Consider the following 6,404-nt stretch of genomic DNA (forward strand, 5'->3'; position numbering starts at 1 on the left):
GTTGCCAACTTTCTACTCGCACAAAACTGAACACCCTTGTCCCACCCCTCCTCCGAGGCCACGCCCCTGCCCTGCCCCTTCTCTGAGGCGCCGCCCCTTCTCTGATGCCCCGGCCCCTGCTCACTCCATCCCCTTTCCTCTGTTGATTGCTCTCCCCACCCTCACTCACTCGCTCATTTTCACCGGACAGGGGCAGGGGGTTGGGGTGCAGGAAGGAGTGAGGGCTCCAGCTGGGGGTGTGGGCTCTGGGGTGGGGCCAGAAATGAGGAGTTCAGGGTTTGGGAGGGGGCTCCGGGCTGAGGCAGTGGGTTGGGATGCGGGAGGGGGTGAGGACTCCGGCCGGGGGTGCGGGCTCTGAGATGGGGCCAGGGATGAAGGGTTTGCAGTGCAGGAGGGGGCTCCGGGCTGGAGGGTGGAGCCGAACGGTTCAAAGTATGGGAGGGAGCTCTGGGCTCAGGCAGGGGGTTGGGGTGCAGGGGTGGGTGAGGTGGGTGAGGCTGGGGTTGCGGGCTCTGGTGTGGGACCGGGGATGAGGGATTTGGGGTGCAGGAGGGTGCTCCGGGATGGGACTGAGGGGTTCAGAGGGCGGGCGGTGGATCAGGGCTGGGGCAGGGGTTGGGGCACGGGAGGGGGTCAAGGGTGCAGGCTTACTTCAAGCAGCTCCCGGAAGCAGCAGTATGTCCCTTCTCCAGTTCCTACACAGAGGCGTGGCCAAGCGCTCTGCACGCTGCCCTGTCCACAGGCACCGTCCCTGCATCTCCCACTGGCTGTGGTTCCTAGCCAACGGGAGCTGCAGAGCTGGCGCTTGGGGCTGGGGCAGCATGCAGAGCCCCCTGGCTGCCCCTACTCGTAGGAGCCGGAGGGGGGACATGCCGCTGCTTCCAGGAGCCGTGCAGCACCACGGCAGGCAGGGAGCCTGCCTTAGCCCCGCTGCGCCACCAACCGGACTTTTAAAGGCCTGGTTAGCGATGATGACCGGAGCCACCAGGGTCCCTTTTTGACCGGGTGTTCTGATTGAAAACCGGACACCTGGCAACCCTATCAGAGAGGGACTGCAGGTCTGCTTTCCCCATACTCACTTCTTCCCTTGATGCAGTAGTAACTGAAAGAAAAGAGGGCCTAAGGAACTCAAATAAGTACCACTAACCAGAGCTAGGCTTACAACTAGCTAGAAAGGCAAGTTCACAGGAGGAACGAGCTGAAGCACAGTATGTGCTGACCACCAACCATGGACAGTAGGAAGGAACTGAAGAATGGGCAGGGGCAGCTCTGCCCTTTATAGCCTTGCTTGGGAGCATGAGGGACATCAGGGCACGGCATGGCTGCCCCTACATGTACTGCTGGGGAGAACTCACCGATGCACAAGGTGTGGATGCACCTAGTGTAATGGACATATGCAACTGCTCAGAGAAGAAGAGACACATACATCAGTAGGGCCACTTTCACCTTACCTGTTTTCAGACCCTTATTTCATCTTGCAGAGGCCGTTGTGATCTGTCTTTCTGCTGTCTAATATCACTTAAGTTTTGTTTTTGCTCAATAAGGATTCTATTCCTGCTTTCCTTGTGCACCCCAAACTTTCACTGAAGGCCATTGGAATCTGAGGTGTGTAATAAAAAGCAGGATCGGGACCCTTGTTTGGGAAAAAGAAAGCCTAAGTGGTATTAAGTACAGTATCTCCTCACTTAAAGTCGTCTCGCTTAACGTTGTTTCGTTGTTACGTTGCTGATCAATTAGGGAACATGCTCATTTAAAGTTGTGCAATGCTCCACTCTTACGTTGTTTGGCTGTCTGCTTTCTCCACAGCTAGCAGCCTCCCTACGCCCTGCCCCCCCAGCGCCTCCCGGCCGCCGGCAGACCCCCCGGATCAGCGCCTTCCCCCTCCTTCCCTCACCTCCTGCCCACGGCAATCAGCTGGCTTGCGGCATTTTGGAGGCAGGAGGGAGGGGGGAGGAGCAAGGAGCTCCACTTCCCTCCCCTGCCTCCCGAACACCGCAAGACAGCTGATTGCCCCGGGCAGGAGGCAGGGAGGGAGGAAGGGGGAGCCTGCGCCGAGTCCTCACTCCTCCCCCCTCCCTCCTGCCTCCTAAACGCCACAAGCCAGCTGATTGCCTGGGCAGGAGGCAGGGCGGAGGAGCGAGGACTCGGTGCGCCTCCCCCCTCCCTCCCGAACGTGGCAATCAGCTGGCTTGCGGCGTTTAGAAGGGAGGGGAGGGATGGGGGAGGAGCCAGGATGCAGCATGCGAAGTAAATGGGGAGGGGGGGGAGAAGAGGCGGGTCAAGGGTGGGGGCTTGGGGGAAGGGGTGGAGTAGGCAGGCAGAGGGTTAAGCCCCCCGCCCCTGGTGCTTGCAGAGTAGGGGAAGCTGCCCTGGAACCTAACCCCCCCCTTTACATTATTTCTTATGGGGAAATTGGATTCGCTTAACATCGTTTCACTTAAAGTCACATTTTTCAGGAACATAATACAACGTTAAGTGAGGAGTTACTGTAACATTTAAGTCAATATGAGTTTTGAGCATGCCAAAAAAAAAAACCCACAGGTTAGTGGACAAAGGAAGCAGTTGGTATAAACTGCTTCCTTATGCGCTAGAATGAGGCCCTGATTTGGCTGAAACCTCTCGAGCCTACTGCATTATTGGTAAATAAATAATTATTAATAATACAGAACAGAGGGGACTATGCTTTCTACCTAGGAACTGCTTGGAACATTTCCCATTATTAATAGTTTTCTCAACACAGGTTTCTCCTGAGAAACACAAACTGTGTAGAATTATATAAAATCATGACAGGTGTGGAGAAAGTAAATAAGTGTTATTTGCTCCTTCTCATAACACAAGAACTAGGGGTCACCAAATGAAATTAATAGGCAGCAGGTTTAAACCAAACAAAAAGAAGTATTTCTTCACACAACGCACAGTCAACCTGTGGAACTCTTTGCCAGAGGATGTTGTGAAGGCCAAGACTATAATAGGGTTCAAAAAAAGAATTAGATAAGTTCATGGAGGATAGGTCCAACAATGGCTATTAGCTAGAATGGGCAGGGATAGTGTCCCTAGCCTCTGTTTCCCAAAAGCTGGGAATGGGTGACAGGGAATGGATCACTTGATGATTACCTGTTCTGTTCATTCCCTGTGTGCCACCTGGCATTGGCCACTGTCAGAAGACAGGATACTGGGCTAGATGGACCTTTGGTCTGACCAGTATGTCCGTTCTTATGTTATGTTCTGTGATGTTGTGACCTAGCTCCTATTACTAACCAACTCTTTGAACATTATAGGAATTTTTAAAAAGTCAAAAATTTCTTTGACATTAATCTGCAATGTCCAACATACTGTGAGAAGCCTTCAAGGCAATGATTAAAGCCCCACATAACACTTTTTGCTTCTGATTCACTACAGTAACACAAACACAACATAATGATAATATTAAAAAAACAAGTTTCACAATAGGAAAGCCAAGGTATGATCTGCTTATCGCCAATTGTACACAAGACAGAACAAAAAAATAAGCTTCAGTGGAGAGATACTGAAGGCTGTTGCTCAAAGCAAAACAAAGGAGCTATGGATGGAGAGATAAGAATAGCCAATTACATGCCTGATCATGACAAGAGAAACAGCACATGCTACTTCAGTAATAAAAACAAAAAGGTTATATAATGCAGAATGCCATTAAATAAATAAATCCCTTTACACCTGAAGACCTAGTCCATTCACACTTTTCCAATACTACCCTCAAAATATAAATCTTTCTCATGTAGTCTTAGCACACACTGCCAAGAGATGCACAAAAACATCAAATCCTTTTGAAAATTAAAAATTTCCCCAGAAATCTTACTGGAAATTAAATTTTGCAAGTCAACAAGCCTTCCAGCCTAGCAAAACCACCAGAGCAGACAGTTTATCAGTAGGTTTGTTACAACCTATGTGCACAATAGATAAACCAGCCTTTACTGCAAATGCTTAATTATGTCCAAAGCCAGGGCCGGCTCCAGGGTTTTGGCCGCCCCAAGCAGCCAAAACCAAAAAAAAAAAAGCCGCGATCGCGATCTAAAAAAAGCCGAGATCGCGATCTGCGGCGGCAATTCGGCGGGAGGTCCTTCACTCCCAGGCGGAGTGAGGGACCGTCCGCCGAATTGCCGCCGAATACCTGGAACTGCCGCCCCTGTCCGGAACGGCCGCCCCAAGCACCTGCTTGAGAAGCTGGTGCCTGGAGCCGGCCCTGTCCAAAGCAAATTAGCACTCTCTTTGTTCCAGAACCTGACTTCTATTTCTGTACTAACAAACCCAAATAAGGACCTCACAAATTAACACATTTAGGTTCATAATATTACCACAGAACAGACATAAACATTTTAATAAGACTATTCAAGGCACATACAAAAGGACATGCACATCTTTATAAATCTGGCCCCTAAGGCTAAAGGAGGCAATGTATTTGCAGGGCTAGAGCAAGGGATGAAGCCAAGACTCCCAAATTCTTTCACTGGCTCTAATACAAGCTTTCTATATGACCTTGGCAAAGTCACTTAACATCCTTGTTCAACCCCCACCCCCCCCCCGCACTATCTGGAAAATGGGTATAATACTACTAAAAGACTGTAGCCTAGCCCCAAGCTGTATTTAAACCCAATTATCACTGTCTACATAATAGAGAGACAAGGTGGGTGAGGTAATATATTTTACTGGACCAACTTCTGTTGGTGAAAGAGACAAGATTTTGAACTACACAGAGCTCTTCTTCACCAACTCTCTAATATTGTGTGACCAACACGTCTACAACAATACATTCTACATATGAGCAAAGGTGAAAGTAAGCCAGTACACCCCGGTACGCAAGAGCCTGTATGCCGTACCAGACCGGCTTCCCCAGGAGGCAATTTAAAAGGCCTAAGGCTCCCAGCAGCAGCTGTAGCCCCGGGCCCTTTAAATTGCTGCCAGAGCCTTGCTGCCGGAGCCTCCGGTAGTGGACGTGGCCGGGACCCCTGGGGCTCCAGCGACGATTTAAAGGGCCCGGGGCTCTGCTGTAGAGAGCTACCCCAGGACTCCGGCAGCAGGGCTTAGGTGGTGATTTAAAGGGTCCGGGGCTCTGGACGCTGCTACCGCCCCGGGCCCTTTAAATCTCCGTGGGCTCCGGCAGTGGGACTCAGGCGGTGATTTAAAGGGCCCGGGGCGGCAGCGGCAGCTGGAGACCCGGGCCCTTTAAATGGCCCCCGAACCCCGGGGCCTCCAGCCGCCTCTGCAGCTGGTAGCTCCAGCAGTGATTTAAAGGATCCGGGCTCTAAAGGCCCCGCCCCTTCCGGTTGAGGCCCCGCCCCCCTGCTCAGGACTCCAGAGTATGGGTAAGTCCTTTAAGTTACTTTCACCCCTGCATATGAGACTGTGACAAACTAACTAGCATCCCTTTATTAATTATAATATTACTGTATATATTATTTGTATTATAGATCAGGATGCCATTGTGTTAGGTGCTGCACATATATAGAATAAAAGTAAAAGTCCCACAGAAAGAGACAGACCTGCCCTGAAGAGCTTACTTTGCATTGTTACTCCTTGAATTTGAAAGACCTTTACAAATGCTAAAAAGAGTGTTTTGTAAAGGGCTTTGAGATTCTCTGCTGAAAGGAGCTAAACAAATGCAGAGTATTATCATCAATAATAAAAGGTTACCACTAAATTTGTCGAAGTCCAAAATGTAGGTTTTGGCCGTTAGAACTTCTTGGTGTATAAATTTCAAGGCTACAGGATTCAGCCCTGCTCACATAAACTTCAATGAGAACAGGATTGAGCCCAGACTCTCTTTCAATAAAGTCTGTACTGCGTAAATAAATCTGACTCTCTAAGTGTATCATTAATCAAATCAATCCACGTGAAAAGTTAAAATCTGTGTGGCAATTTCAGTAAAATTTGTATTGCTGGCGCTATATACAGTACAGATGATAGAGACTAAAAGAAACAATTCAAATTATTGACTTTAAGGTTAGGTGTACAACTTCACTTTACTAGTAGAGCTCCCACTGGTATTACATATTCAAGAAATTCAATGAATTGTCAATAAGGAATTCTTTTAGCACTGGACATCTGCATAATGACTACTTTTTGGAACGTTAATAAGAGATCAGTTCAGAATTATTTATAAGAGTGGGTCTACTGTATTAAAACTCAGCCTCCCAGAGCTTCACGTTACTTTTAACATATTTTTAGCACAGTTTGGCTTTCACCAGCTGCAAAGTAAAGCACCAGTATATTTCTCTCATCGATCTTGTTGCCAAGCACTCTTCCCTTTCACCAGCTGCACATATATACCAAGAGGAGGCTTTCCCTTACGGATTGATCCTGGTCCCTTCAAAGTCAACAGATAATACTAAATATATGTGTCCTGCCATCACCAGGCAAGTCAACAGAGT

Source organism: Terrapene carolina, unplaced genomic scaffold (genome assembly GCF_002925995.2).
Source record: "Terrapene carolina triunguis isolate 2854851 unplaced genomic scaffold, T_m_triunguis-2.0 Scaffold436, whole genome shotgun sequence".
Classification (NCBI taxonomy): domain Eukaryota; kingdom Metazoa; phylum Chordata; order Testudines; family Emydidae; genus Terrapene; species Terrapene triunguis.